The sequence below is a fragment of the Grammomys surdaster genome, unplaced genomic scaffold, assembly GCF_004785775.1.
Source record: "Grammomys surdaster isolate TR1022 unplaced genomic scaffold, NIH_TR_1.0 125753, whole genome shotgun sequence".
NCBI classification, from domain to species: domain Eukaryota; kingdom Metazoa; phylum Chordata; class Mammalia; order Rodentia; family Muridae; genus Grammomys; species Grammomys surdaster.
In genome coordinates, this window is record NW_021620585.1 from 60,721 (window position 1) to 78,011 (window position 17,291).

A 17,291-nucleotide genomic window follows, 5' to 3' on the forward strand; every position below is an offset into this window, starting at 1 on the left:
TCAACATCACCAAACTTTTAGAGTCAAGTGGGTACCCCAAACGGGCTCACACAAGTGTGATTGGAAAGGATCAGTATTTTGTTTTATTGATTCAATAATTTTGCAATTGATGTGTATAGTGACAAAAGTACATCACACATTTTGAAAGATACATTTATTCATATTCTTAACATCATACATTTTTACAAAGTGAAAATTTGATACACATTTACTAACATCCATTTCAATGGCTTCTATTTATAGAACTATAGAGAAATAGTTACTGCAGTTAGAATTGAGAATTGATGGAATTTACTAGAATTAGTGAAGATGGTCCCACAAGATTCAGAAGATGAACCTTGGGATCTACCATTGAGTTAATAATTTCCTTTGAATCACACAATAGATCAATCACTGCAGAGCCACTGACCATGTTCAATGAATTTCTCAATACTCAGTCATCAGGGAAAGTCGATTAATCACATATTATGTTTGTCTTATTCTAAAGTTCATTAAATTCTCTGGTGTTCTGTGACATGGTCTCCATTAAGAATATAACATGATTCCTGAGGGAAATTCAAGGTTCATTTCTGGGTTTATCACTCAAAACAACCTTTAGGATGATGGGTATTTCTGGTTGGAAAATCTGTTGCCTGCTGATATTCATGGGGATCTGCAGTAGTTGAACAATCATAAGGAGAAGCAGTGAGTGAACCACCAGTAAGGGCAGAAGCAAGGAGAGCAGATATATTAAGGACCATGATGCTTTGTACACAAAAATACATTGTATATCAGCATGTGTGATAAAATAACTGTCATCTATATCAGCCGTCTATCCTGAGTTCTTTAGGCCTATAATGACTGAGACTGGATACTAAAAGCCCTTATCTATATTTTATACAGGAAAGTATTAGTTGAACACCTACTGTCTATACAGAGCCAGGGAAAAGTTCTGTTTGTTTGGGCTCTTTAGTGACTTAAATTTTAAGTAAAAAGGACATGTTAAAATTTTAGATCATATCTTAAGTATATGGAAAATGGATTTTGAAGGCAATATCAAGTTAATTTTACATTTGTTGAAGCATAAGATAATTTTGAGCTTGTATCACAATTTTACTTCTGTGGAGGGGCTCAGCTATTAAATTTCTTAGGCATCAGGTGTGCCCACTCAGTTTGATCATGGACAAAGACTTCAGGAAGCTTTTGTCCTTGTTATTTTAGATTCCTATGGTTGTGTGAAAGGTGACCTTCTTTGTTATTCAATATTTTAATAATCATTTTGCCTCAGTAGCTTCAGTCTAAAGGATAAAAATATCCATGGTAGTAATTTGATCTCAGTACAAAGAAAAAAGGAAAAAAAATTATCATGGGGGAGGGGTGTCAGATTGTGAGTGACACTTCTCAGGTGTCCCCAAGTCCTTCTTAGTTTCAAAACTAAATGCTTTGTCCATGTACCCATCTAAAAAACTGTTGTACCATCTTACAGGACAGCCACACTGCAGCCTCTGCCCACTAAAGTTCTCCTAGCCTTCCTTAAAAAAGGCAACGGAACAGGAAGGCGCTATATATTTCATACATGTGTGTTGGAACATAACCATCAGGTGGTGATATGAATAGTGTCCCCATTGTCTTAGTCAATGTTCTAGTCCTGTAAAGAGACATCATGTCCATGGCATGCCTGATTACATGCTTGCTTACAGTTTCAGGGGCTTGGTCCATTCTCATCATGGTGAGGAGGAGCATGGCAATAGCAGGGAGGTATGGTGCTGGAGAAGAAGCTGAGAGCTGCATTTTGATCCACAGGCAGAGACAGTAACAACACTGGACTAGTGTGGAGTTTTGAAACTTTAAAGTCCATACTAGTGACACACTTCTGCCAATAAAGCCACACATATGTCTTCTCAAATAGTGCCACTCTCTGATGAAAAACATTCAAATATATGAGTTTGTTTGGGCCATTCATATTCAAATCATCACACCCATTAATGAGAATAAAGATAATACATATTTTTGAAATGAGATATTTGTCTTTAATTTCTTCAGGAAAGATGTTTTAGCATTTTACATGTCCTATTTTATTAATCTAACATTTTCTTAGAATAATAACATGGGTTGTGTGCATGTTCTTTAAAGACACACATAAAGATTTATGGTTAAAAATTTAAAAGATTTAAGAACTCTTAAGACAACTGTCAACCACCCTTTAAGATATGCTGAAGGATTTCAATGTATATGTTTTCCAGCATAGCACCACAAATACTTCATATAAGGAATGGTTTATTCTTCAGTCCAAAGAAGATACAGAGACATGAATTGGATGATTTAGAGAAAAAGTATTGACTTGAATGTTGAAGAGTCTGTGGGAGCCATTTGTTGGGCTGATAATTTTGTGTACTGTGTAAAGTTTGTCTTTGGAGTCTTCTAATTCTGATCTCTGTGCCAGCAGAGATCTGATTACAGGCTGGACTTTGGTTATTGTTATTCTTATTACTGAATTTTATCTTGTAGACATTCTTTTCAACATCTTATGATTGGTTTAATAAGGAGCTAATGGCCTATAGCAAGCCAGGAAACCATAGGTGGGACACCAGAAGTAAGAATGCTTGGAAATATTAAGGTGAGAGGATTCACCAGCCAGATGAGGAGGAAGGTGCAGGTACCAGGTACTCAGGAGGTAATGGGCCAAGTGGTAGAATGTAGATTAGTATAAGCTGGTTAATTTAAGTATAAGAGCTCATTAGGAACAACCCTAAGCTAAGCCTAAGCTTTCATAATTAATAAAAAGTTTTCCATGCAATTTCTTGGGCTTCCAGTGAGTCTGAGACAGTTTGGTAATAACCAGTAACAGAGAAAAGGAATAAATGAGCTATGGTTAAAATTTGGGAATGTTTCTTTGAGTTTTTTTTGTGTATTTTTCTGAGCTGGAATTATAAGATTAAAGAGGAAGATGAAATAAGAAACAGAGATTTATTATGAAAGTATAAATAGGAAGTTATTTTTTGGAGGAGCATATCTCCTGAAATGTGGGATCAAATGGGCAAGATGGCGTGAGTACTTGATATCTTGTAGCAATCTTGTAACAATTTGTAACATCAATACTTCTCAATTTTGGTTGTACAGGAGAAGTAAAGTGTATATTTTTAAGCCACACTTGTGGTAAATTATTCCAATGTATCTGATTTGACCAGACACTGTCAACGTTCAAGGCTCTTCAGTAGTTCTAAAGTACAGTCAGTGATTTCAGAACACCTGACTCCCAAAGAGCTCTCTTAATTCCTACTTATGTCTCCCACTTATGAACCATTATAACATGATTAATGTATGCTGTATGCACAATGTCTTTGCATCTCCAGTTAACTCCTTCTCAATATCCAGGAGATTTCATATAGCCTTGTCCCACTAATCTGAACCAACTCTAACTGAATTCCTCATTTGTTCAGATACAGCTCAGGGAGGAAACCTGAGCTCAGGTTTAAGGTCAGTTCAGGATCCTAAAGTTCATATCAGGCTACATATACATTCTTTGTTCCATATATTATGAAAAGATTAATGAGAACTGTGTTGGTTTCAGTGAGAATGGCCACCACAGGTTTATGTTTGGATACTTGGATCCCAGTTGATGCAACTGTTTAGGAAGGATTATGAGCAGAGAAAGTTCTTGTTGAAGGCAATATATCACTGTGGGTGGGCTTTGAGGTTTCAAAAGGCTGTTACAATTCATTCTCTCTCTCTCTCTCTCTCTCTCTCTCTCTCTCTCTCTCTCTGAACTCTCAGCTGTTCCTGCCACCATTTTTTACTCTATCAGAGTAGACTTTAGTGTTCTGTTGCTACCATAAGCCCAATTAAACAATTTTTGAAAAAAAATTTCCTTGGTCATTTTTTATCACAGCAATAGAAAAGTAGCTAAGATAAGCATTTTATTTTCCACATGTAAGTCTTTCTCTTAATATAAAAATTTGAAATATTATATGCTGAGAACTGTTTTTTTACCTCACTTGTGTCTCCTCACAAAGCTGGATAGTAAAGTTCTTCAGTACTCCTATGACTGGAAGTTTCATGCTGATGAGAGCAAACCTCATGCTAAGGCAGTTCCTGGGTCTGTTCCCAAAGGACAGGTATATACAGATTAATGTTACCCTTGTTCTTGCTGAACATGGAGCTACAGAAGGGATTCAAATTAGGTGATGGAGCATAGAGACCACAAGAGCTGCATGTTTGGAGTTCACCCAAAGCAGAATCACATAGCATATATTTGTGGGCTCGAAGCTGAACCCTTGCTACAGGGGTCTGACTAAAATCCTGTGAGCTAAGGGTCCTTCCCTCTCACACTGAAACATAGGCACTCTCTGTGTTGTTGAAAAAAATTCAAGTAAATGCCTTTTAAGAGAAAACACATCCTTAGACACAAAAAAATCCTATGAAGAATGGTGATATGTTCTGTTCTGAAAATCGTATTGGGATTAGACAAATGAAGGCAAAGAAGGTTCCTACTTCACACTTAGCGGGGATGTGAAGAAACTCTGTTACTGTAGGGAATGCCAATTTCCCCTCTCTCCCTCTGCTAACCTCCCCTCTCATTTCTTTCCTTTCTCTGTAGGTCTGCTCATTCATATTTTCCTTGATTCCTTCTTCCTCTGTCTCTATAATTCCTCAGAATTGTTTTTGCTTTCTCCCCCTCCTTTGTAGAATAGCTAAAGTCTAATAATTTTCTGGGGCACAGAACATGTCTAATGTAGCTTCATGTATGACTTTTTTGTTGTTTCTTTTTTTATTGGATATTTTATTTATTTACATTTAAGATGTTATCCCCATTTCCATTCCCCCACTCCATAAACCCATATCCCATTCCACCTCCTCCTTTTTGCTTTTATACCGTTTTATTTGAATGCAAGTAGTAAGGTCAGTTCTAGGTTGAGGAACTAGCAATACAATAGATGCAAATAGTCAAGGAACAAGCAAGACAACAAACACAAATAATCAGAGAACAAGCAAGGCAACAAACAAAGTCTTGTGATCACTATTTCTACAGGCTTATTAGGATGACCAAAATATCTGAGCCTCCTTCCCTGTCCTAGCCCAAAGTCATTTTCAAGCCTGAAACCTACTTCTTTGTTCCAGCCTAAGATTTATATTCCTGCCTAAGATCATGTCTTTTTCCTAGCGTAATATTTAGATTCCTGCTTGAAGTTACTTTTTAGTTCTTGCCTAGGATTTAGATTCCTGCCTGAAATTACTTCTTTATTCTAGTCTAATGTCAGATTCCTGCCTGAAGCCCATTTCCTTGTTCTTGGCTGATGTCAGAGACCTGCTGAGCAGCCCATTTTTTTGTCTTTGGCCAATCTCAGATTCCTGCCAAGCAGCCCCCAAAGCTCTCCACATCTCCCCTTTTATTCTTCATAAACAAGACTGAACCTGTCTTAAGTCATTCTGACAAGAATGTCTTTCTTACCCATCGTGGAATATACATTATCAAAAGGAATGCACTTCAGTCTTAGGTTGATATGGCTCTGTGCAGAATCTTGCCCACATTTGGCTTGCCAGCCTATTAAATTAGTAACTATGTCTGGGGGTCCATTTTCAGGTTTAAGTTCATGTACTCTGGCTGCCAACATGTTGATGCTGTTAAAGACAAGCTTTCACATGATGGTCAGGAATAACAGTATTCCCTGGACAAAAAGGACTAGTGTGATAAAGCTATATATGTCATTCATGACACTTGGCCAAAATGAAAACACTGACCTTAAGCAATGGATAATTTTATCAACATTATTTGCAGCATTAAAACTCAGCAGAACAGCAGTTTTAAAATTCATAATCTCCCTATGCAAAGTTAGAACTTCCAGAAAGGGTTTTAGAATTATATCAAGTAACCTGCAAGTGTCTTTAAACTTTTTCCTAATTATAATGATTATCATTGTAAATTTTAGAAGTAACACAACTCCATTGGTAGTTGGCCTGACATTTGAGATGTCTCCTTACTCTTATCTCTGAACCTCCTTCCAATAATTTAAATAGGATAAAGAGCATCAATTTGATATTCTAAATACTTATCTAAATCCTCTTGTATACTCAACACATTAGTAACATTTTTTTTTGTTAAATGATTAATAAAAGTATCTGTCTTAACTTCTTGTGTAAAAGTAATTGTAGAAGCAGTGGTGTTAGCAATTAATGTTATTAAAGTTGATATACCAGCAATAATAAAACCCACTATCCTCTTGCTTCTGCTTAAAGCCTAACTCACTTCTTCCAGTACTTGGAAGCTTTTTTCCCCCAGAAAACCAAGATTCTGCACAATAAGAGAAAAGCTGGTTGATAAACCCATGTGACAGACATGCCAGGTTCCAACACACTAATACAATTAGAAAGTATACAATGAATGCAACTTACAATAAATTCTGTAGAAGAAACAAAAGTAATTTTAACTTGACAATTAAAAGAGCCTTAACACATACATGCACTAACAATGGGCTGCTCAGCAGGAATCTGGTATTGGCCAAGAATAAGGAAATAGGCTTCAGGCAGGAATCTGATATTAGGCTAGAAGAAAGAAGTGATTTCAGGCAGGAATCTAAATCCTAGGCTAGAACAAAGAAGTAATTTGAGGCAGGAATATAAATATTAGGCTGGAACAAAGAAATAACTTTAGGCAGGAATATAAATCTTAGACTTGTTTGAAATCCAGATCCTGTCCCAACTTTATCTCTTGCTATAATAACATCATAGAGAACTGAGGCTAACTTCCAAATATGTCTCTGAAAATGTCCAGATCCAGCCTTCCAAATGAAGACTGTTACTTCCAATATTGGATTGATTTCTAGACCAGTACATGATTGAGTCTGAATAAATGGTCACCTTTGTTGGGCAAGGCTCGCACCCAGGGGTTGCAGGTGGCAGCACGGGCGTGAGCTGGTGCAGGCAGGGGGGTGTGGGGCGTTTGTTGGGTGGTGCGGCACTTCCTGGCGGGACTCAACAGCATAGACCGATGATGAACGGCGGGCCATCCTGGGACCTGCGGCTCAGCACTCTCTGTTGATGGTTTGGTCTCACCCGCGAGGTGAACAGCTCACAGGCTGGAGGTGACCTCAGGGTCCCGAGAGCAGAGACACCGGGCACGCGGGACATGGCACAGGCCAGGGTCCCCACCAAGGCGGTGCACAGGCCGCTGTTGTCAGGAGAAAATGTCCTGCTGCCCGCTAGAGTGTAGAGAACACAGGGGCCGGCAGAATAGGCTTCTCTCCCTCCCTCACCCCACCATGCAGACAGGGCGCACAGGAGTCTTGACTTACACAAAGAGTCCAGAGTTCAAAGAGGAACGTGGAGCTGAAGACATACAGATTTATTGGCATAGCGGTGGGTTCGGGTGGTGGCAAGCTCTCCCAAAAAATGTCGGAAGGGGTTTGTTTATATTGGTAGCGGGCGGGGCTTTAGGTAATACGTAAATTTTGAGGTAGAGACCTGTTAGTCTCATGTCTTACGTGAACTAGCAAGGGCTGTATGTTAGGTCTCTGGGTTCTGGGGGCATGGCCAAACACTCAGGATTTCCACAGCTCCACAACCTTTTAGAAAAATACAAGAGTCAGTATAACTTCTTTTTTTGATTCTCTGTCCCACAAGGTCTAAAAACTTGAAGCAAGGTAGCTTATCCCATCTGGAATATAGGAAAGCAAAGGTGGGTCAGGGACATACATCCAATACAGCTTCCCAGTCACCCTTGTCAGGGCACTCAGCAAGCTCAGAGTTCAGCATCATTCATTATCCCAGCATCAGCATGTCTCATCAAGCACTCTGGCAGCCACCATGCTCCTTCAGTATCCTGCAGAAAAAACATAAACATGTACACTTCCCTATATTACATATTTGATTGGGATCATGCCATATGTCATAAATGGATCCTTCCTTTTCACCTAGACATAAGTGAGGAACATATTGTATGATGCCATAGATACTCAGAAGAAAGTTCCTTGGCATCCAATTTTTTAAAAAATCTAAAATAAAAGAGCATGACTTAAATAAATTTGTGGTGTATGGGGATATACTTCTCATTTTTTAATTTTATGAAGACAGTGTCATAACCTTGCATGGGCCCCTTCCACAATTGTCCTTGAGGAGTATTGGGAATCCTAGTAACATGGGTGATATTAAATTTTTGACAAAAATTCTCAAATGCTTGTCTTCAATAAGTAGTTCCATTATCTGTTTTTTATTATTAGACATGTTATTTATTTACCTTTCAGATGCTATCCCCTTTCTCTATTGACTCCCCCCCAACCCTTATCTTTTCCACCCTCCTTTTACTTCTGTGAGGGTGTGTCCCCACCCATTCACCCTTTCCACCTCCCTGCCCTCAAATTCCCCCACACTGGGACATCTAGCCTTCCTAGGACTAAGGCCCTCCTCTCCCACTGGTGTTCAATTACATATACACCTGGAGCCATGGGTCCCTCCATGTGTGTTCCCTGGGTGGTAGTTTAGACCTTGGGAGCTCTGGTTGGTTGGTAATGTTGCTCTCCCCATGTGGTTGCCAGCCCCTTCAGCTCCTTCAATCTTCTCAATAACTCCTGCATTGGGGACCCCGTGATCATTTCAATGGTGAAGACCTGGGTTTGATCCCAAGAACCGCTACAAAAAGTTGGTGATGTTGTTGTGTGCCTCACAGCAGCAAGTTGGGAGGCATGGATGATTAGAACCCTTGAGTGCACTATCTAGCTATGCTATTCCACTTATTGAAATTCTAGGTCAATGAGATCCTGTCACAAACAAAAAGTGGAGGGCACCTGGAGAGTGGCTCCAGACCTCAGATATAACAATACTGATGCTCATGCAATTGTGCACATACACCTACACATATAAGCTCCTTCAACACACACACACACACACACACACACACACACACACGTGTACCCCTACAAGTACCTGTACATACACATGGATCTCCCCTACACAGAAAATCATATGGACTCATAACCAATAGTATGCTGAAGTACAGGTCAAATATTCTATACACTTATTTAGATTTTCACTGACTTACTCAGTCCCAATAATCATCTGCACTTACTGTTTGATGATTGAATGAGTCAAAGAAAAGTAAAGTGATGGGCTGTGAACTACAGGAAGCAGAAGTAGTCAGAATGGGGAAACCCATACATATTTATGGTCAAGAGAGCAGACTAATCAATCAACTCTGATAGATTCCTTCCATATGCTCAGTGTGCAGACATAATCATGTCAACAGGGCCACGACTGCCAACAAGACAAAGTCCCAGTCATAAGGCACAGTGAACAGGCCTATGAAGTCTGACTGCCAAACTCACTCTCCCTCAAGCCAATGTCTTAAATTTTATTCATGGGTTTGCTTTCCAACACAGTAGGGCAACACAATCCATTTTAAAACTGAAAACATGTCTGATTCCTGACCTTGACTCTAAAAAGGATCAAGCCATCTAAAATGGTTCAAGCTGTTTCCAAGGATTTGCCCTTGCTCAGCATTGAGCAGGCTGGAAAGACCTTGTTTACCACAATAGACATTGCTACACTAGAACCTAGTTATCCACCCAGGCTTCAGGTACAACTTCCTACAGGAACTTTGAAGAATAGACTGCCCTCTGGCCTTGCCTTGAGACATAATCCAGATAAATCAAATGATGGGTTTGGTGGGGCTTTCCCTATATATACAAGTGCTGATTGTTAAACTTTGAGCCTTGATCAGAAAACTTTGTCTTGGCTCCATGTTTTTCTCACCCCTCCATCTCCTTTTCATTTCCAGCCTTCCTTTCTGGTGAACCCAGTTTGTCTATGGCTGTTTGTATCTACAGGTGGTGCCTGAATGAGGGCCTGAGAATGAAGGGAACTACTGAGAAGCACTGTTTTGGTAGAGCTCTACAGAAAACAGAAGAAGAATTGTATTCCACACACAGTAAGCAATAAACAGCATTGATGCTAGCACTAGTTACCTTTTGGAGGCTGTGTTGCAGGAGGTGCATCAAGGGGATACAGGATAGGCTGAAAAGGGGTTGACCCTATGCTGACTTCATCTAGGGGTGACATCGAAACATGGGGCAAGTGAATTCCAAACAGGCATTTGTTCACAGCCTAAAAGAGCTACTTAAGGCAGAGGAACAAGGTTTTTAAATTAGATATTAGAAAGATTATTGTCTCAAATAGATTCATGCTGCTCATAGTTCTCAGAAGAAGGAACTTTGGATAAGAAAACCTGATTGGAGAATGATTGGAGAAGTTCTGAGAGTCACCCAGGCAGAACCTAACCCCTCTGCATGTGGGAGCTTATAAAAGATGCTATTGATAATAAAATAGATAAAGAGATATCCTGCAGGAATTAACTGCTTCCCATGGCCAGCTTGGAGAACTTCAGGAAGAATGCCTTTCAGAGATGGTTTTCACAAAAAATGGCCCTCTCAATGTAACTGCTTGTGGCCACAGATGAACTGGGTTCACCTGAAAGGAGGGCTGGAAATGAAAAAAGGAGACAGAGAGGCGAGAGAAGCATGAAGCCAAGACAAAGTTTTCTGATCAAGGCTCAAATTTTAATACTCAGCTCTTCTATTTAAAGGGGAATCCCCACTGAACCCACTCTTGTTTCAGCCCAAGATGGGTGGGTGAAGCCATCCTTTGTTTCAGCTGGATTTTGTATCAAGGCAAGCTCAGCAGGCAGTCTACTCTTCTAAGTTCCTGTAGGAGGTTGTACTTGCAGCCAAGGTGGATAACTCCACGTAGGTCCTTTTACTAGGTCTATTGTAGTAAACAAGGTCTTTCTGGCCTGTTCAAGGCTGGGGGCAGGGCACATCCTATAAAATTGTATGTTGGAAGTTACATAATCTGGTTTTCATTTTTATTTTACAGGGATTATAGTTAAGAGATTGTCTTGAATCTCAGAGGAGACTTTGAGTTTTGCACTTTTAAGCAATGTTCAGACTGTGATAAACTTTTGTGAAGTTGAACTGAATGCCTTTTTTGTATTATAATACGGTTACAAGCCTGTCAGGACCAGGAATTAAAATGTGATAGTTTGTATAATAATGTTTCCTTACTTGATTGCTTAGTCACCTAGGAGTGGCACTAATTGAAAGGATTAGAAGGATTAGGAGGTGTGGCCTTCTTCGAAGATATTTTCACTGGAGGTGTGCTTTGAAGTTTCAAAAGTTTCAAAAGTCCAGATTCTCCTTCTCTGCCTATGGGTCAGGATGTAGCTCCTAGGACATAGCACCTGCCTGCATGCCACCATGTTCCCCATCACAATGATATGGACTAAACCCCTGAAACTGCAAGCAAGAATATAATTAAATGTTTTCTTTCATAATAGTTGCCTTGGTCATGGTATCTGTCTATGTTTGTGATTTTATTGCTGTGAATAGACACCATGACCATGGCAACTCTTACAAAGAAAAGCATTTATTTGGTGCTGGCTTACAGTTTCAGAGGCTTAGTTCATTATCATCATTGTAGGAAGCATGATATTACAAAGGCAGACTTGGTGCTGGAAGAGTCAAGAGTTCTACATCATGATCTGAAGGCAGTCAGAAAGTGACTTGCTTTGGTAGGCTGTCAGCAGGAGGTTATCTCTCATACAGAGTAGATCTTGAACATAAGACCTCAAAGCCCACCCCGACAGTGACATATTTTCTCCAAGGCTACATTTATTCTAAAAGCACATACCTCCTAATAGTGCCACTCCCTGTGGCCCAAGCATTCAAATACATGTGTCTATAGGGACCAAATCTATTCAAGCCATGACAGTACCTCTTCACAGCATGGAATAGCATATAAAACAGATGTTATATATTCAACCTGTCTGGTTCATGGTGGAAACCCCTTTCCAACATATCTGTACCTTTCAGGGAAGAATTCCTCAGCCTCTGGGCAGTACTCAGGATTCCAGTGAAGAGGGTAAATTGTTATCACAACTATAGTCCCTTTGGGAATGAACACTCCATTGGTTTCCACATCCTTTTTGGAGACCCTGTCTAGCCTGCTAGCAATTGGGTACAATCTTAAACTTTCATTCACCAGGTACTCCATGTCCATCAGGGCTTCATTTGTGATAGGTACCTTGGAAAAGGACACAGATGTTTCCAGATGAGGCTTGGATTTGATCTTTAGAAGCTTTAAGGTCTAACCTCAATTAGTGGAAAAGCTTAGTTTTAGTAAAATATTCAATACCTATGATGATTAGATATGAGTTATAACTATAAATACTGGAGCCATTGGGACACTCTTATGCTCAGATCCCCCATTCTCATTTGGGACACTCCCATGCACAGATTCCCCCCTGCTCAGCACTGTAATCCTCTGATTTCTTTTTCCCTGTGTGTGTATATGACCAATATATTATGACACTCAGAAAACTTGGTCTAATATCAATATACTTTCAGCCAACACCAAGGAAATACATTATTGCAAGGAACAAACTGCCTACTCCTTGTCCAACCACACTGACAATGACAACACCACATCATGATAGCTCCTTTGATTTCATATGGGATTGGTTTAGTGATAGTATAATGAAGGATTCTGTGTAAGAAGAGAGATTAGGTGCTGTCTCTGTGGGATCTGGTGAAGGAGAAGATTCTGAAGGAGAAAAGATACCTTTCCTAGCAAAAGGAAGAGAGGAAATACTTCACAAACACACAATGGAAGTTGTGGGATAAGTTAAAAGCCCGAGAAATCAATGAATGAACTCATAAAAAAGAAGATGAGCTGAAGTTGGTTGGCTCCAGCTGTCCTGTGTGCCAGTTCTGGGAGGAGGGTTAGTCAAAGGTACTCCATAAGTTAAACCAGAGGATCTGATTGAATGAGAATTGAGGCCCACCTTCAAGAGAAGCTCCTACCTCTCACAACCTCAAAACCAATGCAGGTCTGAGTGAGATAACAATGCCCTCATTGACAGAAAGAGTCCCATAGTCATTCACTAAGACTCAGAGAACTTATTGTGGTAAAATGACTCACCAATAGAGCCAGACAGTTGGGCACAACCACAAGACACAGACTCTTTTGGTGAATCTAGGCTATTCAAGGTGACAGGTAATGCTAACTGATACCCTCTTAGTATATATTTAGAAGACTCTAGGTCAACACTACATTGATACTGGTGATCCTCTCTTTATTGTTTTACTATTCACAATAGCTAAGAAAAGCAACTGGATTTGGTGTCCAAGTAGAGGTGAATGAATGGGTAAAGCAAAAGGGGTGTTTGTGCAAAAAAGAATGATTTTACTACAGAGATATGAAACCATAAAGGTTTCTGGAACGAGGTGGACGTAGAGATCATTAGGTTATATAAGGCAAACAAGAATCAAAAATAGTGTGGTGTGATGGAGAGAGGCAGGCAATGAGGGAGAGAGGGAGAGAAAGACAGGGAGAGAGAGAGAGAGGGAGGGAGGGGGGGAACGAAACAGCTCCACATACAATTTGGTGGAAGGGAGAATACTGGCAAGAGAGGCCAGGGAGGAAGTATCCGGGAGGGCAAAGAGGGAGGAAGATGAGCACAAGGCAGCTTTAATGCCATGCATATTAGAATGGCCCAGTGACTCACATTGCTTTGTGTGATAACTTTTAAAAGGCTATACATTTTAAAATATTTAAAGCCATTTCCAATGAAGACCAGAAGCCACGTGCAATCGCATCCTTGGTAGCTGGATGAGCATAACAGTTGTTGCTTTCAGACTTGATGATAAACTCAGGAAGAGATCTATTTTACCCGACTCTGCCTGAATAGTCCCATGGGTCCCAAATAACTTCACAATTCCAAACCTTTCAGTTGAGCAAGAAGATGCTCAATATGGGTATTAAAATTTCTGTTACCTTGCATGACATTCAAAAGACTATCTTGTAGAGATTTAAAACTTGTTTTAGAAGGTGTGTGAGATGGGTCTGGGGTAAAGATATTTGCCATTTCTGATGGTCTGAACTTGGTCGTTAGCAACAAAATTTTGGAAAGAGAGACAAGATTCCTGCAAGTTATTCCCTGACCTCCACACATGTGCTGTGGCATGGGCACTTACACACATACACGAGAGTAAAGAGTAAATAAAACAACAACAAAAACAACAACAACAACTAGTTGGCTTAGGAGCTGGAGAGACTGGAAAATCCCTAAGCTTCTTCACCTCTAGCTATATAACTGAGTGAATAGATGGGGTTGAAACATTAGCCAGTTCTAAGTATTTGATCTGGAGACTCCCAAGGGGATGAGAGAACCTGTCTGGCATACTGATTTTAAAGAAGGCTATTGTCCGAAAAGGGCATGGATACTCAAAGAAACTATTAAGTTATGTTAACTAACATCCAAGACTTCTGATAGGAAGTAGTCTGATACAACATCTATGTCATTATGAATCATAGGGAAAAAAACTTAGCTCAACTTATGTACATTACACTCATAAATTCCATACTATTGGACTGGACATCAGAGCCATTGAGACTAATGTATAGTCAGCCTTCTGTGATCAATGAAGGCCAGGCTAGCATACATTAGGTAGCCAGGACAGCACCCCACAGATATCAGCAGAGATAACTGTCCAGACGTGTGGATTGGTGCTTATTCTTAAGAGTGACACAGGTTTCCTGGGAATCTCCTTTCTCATTTTATTGTCATTATATATAACAGGTCCACCAGAACCAGCTCTCTAGTAAAGATTGTGTATTTATGGGTCACATTCATGTCTTATGTATCTCCCATTATGTGGGGCTGTAGCTTGTGCATGGATGTGGGTCCTGTTGGGCTGTGTTGTGGTTCCTGAGTGTCTGCCATGGCTCAGGGAGGCAGAAGCATGGGAATTTGACTGAGTACACTCCATGAGGCACTGGACAAACTCTGGGCTTAGAAGCCATGAGGCTCTGCCCAGGCAGGGAGAAGTCTCAGCCTGAAGTTCTGCAGGGGCAGAGCTCCTGGTTTGGGGGTCTCTGGGGCTGAAGTGGCTGACCAGGAGACTGGTGGTCTCTGTCCTTGGGTTCCTAGACGCCTCTGGGAGCTACAGAAGAACTGAGATGTGAAGGCATATGGTCTGGACTGGCCCACAGCTGAGAGGGGCAACAGGGAGGCCTCTGGTGGTGCCCTGCAGGCTAGAGAATCTTGGTTACTGGGACTCACTTGGCTGGATCGCTGGCTTGGCTAGCTTGCTTGAATTGGCGGAGCTCCATGGCTGGACTTAGAGAAGTCTTCTAGTGGGAGATTAAGCAGTGGCTTGGTAGTCAAAGAACTTCACTACAGTTCCCCCATGGAGGGCCACCAAAGACATGAAGAAGTTCATGGTTTTAAAAGGTTTATTGTCATGGCTGGAAGTGAATCTGGCTGTACCTCCCCATTTCTCAGGACAGACCTGAGTTAAATAGGGAGGGAGGATGGACGAGGGTCTGGAAAGAAATGCTTAATTGGCTATACCCTCTGTCCTTTAGGTATCTCATTAGTATGTAGACCTCTTGAGGCCCTGAGGCCTGTAGTCACACCCTCTACCTGTGCTAGGTGACACATACCTCTCTTTGGGAGGGCTGTAGGGGCATTGTCCTATGTGACTGAAAAGTGTGAATTAATGGAGATCTTTGGCTACATGTCAGGATCCTGGAGTCTGTGAGTGTGGTGAAATGTATGCCGTCCCTTGCAGGGTCTCTGATCATCTCTAGCCAGTGATGCACCAGAAACCAAGATATTCTTTCACGGTCACACACTATTATTTCTCTTTTAGATTCTTGCTGAGTGGTAGAACCATTGTGTAGCTCTCTGTAAAAATTGTCATTTGCAAGTGAGACATGTTCTTGTTAGTCCTTTACCTCTGATTTCCCTCTTTGTGTACCATCCACTCACCTTATTGGGCAGAACACTGTCAATCTCATCCTGAAGTTTCTTTTGCACATCAGGGTGATTGGCCAGTTCATACATTATGAAGGAATGGAGGTGCTTATGGCATCATAACCCCCAAAATAAAAATAACAATTTGTGCTGCCATTTCTAGATTAGAAAAAGCTAAAGAGGAAAAACCATTTTAGATAAGGAAGGCCAAAGCAGATCATCATAGTTGAGATGAGAAGAAATTCAAATTATGATTCCACCTCTCTAGAGAAGATCAAAGAAAGGCAGTTCACAGAAACTGAAACTGAGTTCCACTCTGGTGTTTGTTTGAAACACCAGAAAAAGGCCAAATTATTATTATATTTTGAACATATTCTACATGGATGGGAGTTCTATCTGCATATATATTTGTGTATCACATTTATCCCTGGTGTCCAGGGAGGCCAAGAGAGGGCCTGTGATATTAGATCCTGTATGATTGGAATTACAAATGTCTATGAGCTTCTATATGAATGGAATATACTGTGAATGGAATCTAGGTCCTTTGGAAGAGCAGTCAATACTCTTAATGGCTGAGCCATCTCTTCAGTCCCAAGGTCAAATTATTTTAATCCAGAATTAATAATCTAAGATCTGTATAATAATGTTGACTGCCTCTGTCAGGCCAAAATTATTTCATCACAACAGGGCAATTTCATGAGTCAGGATTCTCTCCAACCCATATTAGTGTCATAGTGTGAGAAAAAGGCAAAGTATTATCACAATTGGGAGTGATTGTTTACCTGACAGGATCTGGAATCACCTAGGAGACATGTTTCCTAGAATGATCTTGTGGTATTATCTAGATTTAATTGCTTTCTGGACATGCTTATTAGGGTTTGTCTTGACTAAGTTTACTTACCTTATTTCCAAATATTTACTTGTGTGTGTGTGTGTGTGTGTGTGTGTTGCCATGGAGGCCAGAAGATGGTGTCAGATTCCCTGAAACTGGAGTTTCAAGTGTCTGTGAGCTCTGGAAGAGCAGCAAGTGTTCATAACTGCTGAGTCACTTCTCCAGTCCTGGAAGACCTATCTTAATTGTGGCACCATTCCATGAGCTAGCTTCCTGGACTGAATAAAAAGGAGAAACAAGCCAAGTTCCAGAACTCACACTTCCTGGCTGTGGATGAAGTTTGAGCAGCTGCCTCAAACTCCCGATGCCATGACTCTTGCTGCCATGATGCACCATGATGGAAGCCACTATGCACTAGCCCAAACCCATAGAATACAGAGACCTAAATTCAAACTATGTGAACAATCTCAGTATAAGCCTACATGCACCACTCTGCAGGGTGGGGTTGTTGGATGGTGGGGTGGGTGTTACATGTACACATGGGCACTAGTAGATTGGAGATCTCTACACTTTCTTCTCAGTTCTTCTATGACAAGAAATTTCCTTAAAAATTAATATCTTTTTTTAGGAATCAAGATTATATAAGAGTTGGTAAGATTGATTAGTACATAAAGGTAC

General features: G+C 40.5%; 1 pseudogene; it reads right to left on the reverse strand.

Moving 5' to 3' along the window:
- Nucleotides 1–556: 556 nt before the first annotated feature.
- Nucleotides 557–17,291, reverse strand: part of LOC114639836 — a 28,936-nt pseudogene continuing 12,201 nt past the window's right edge.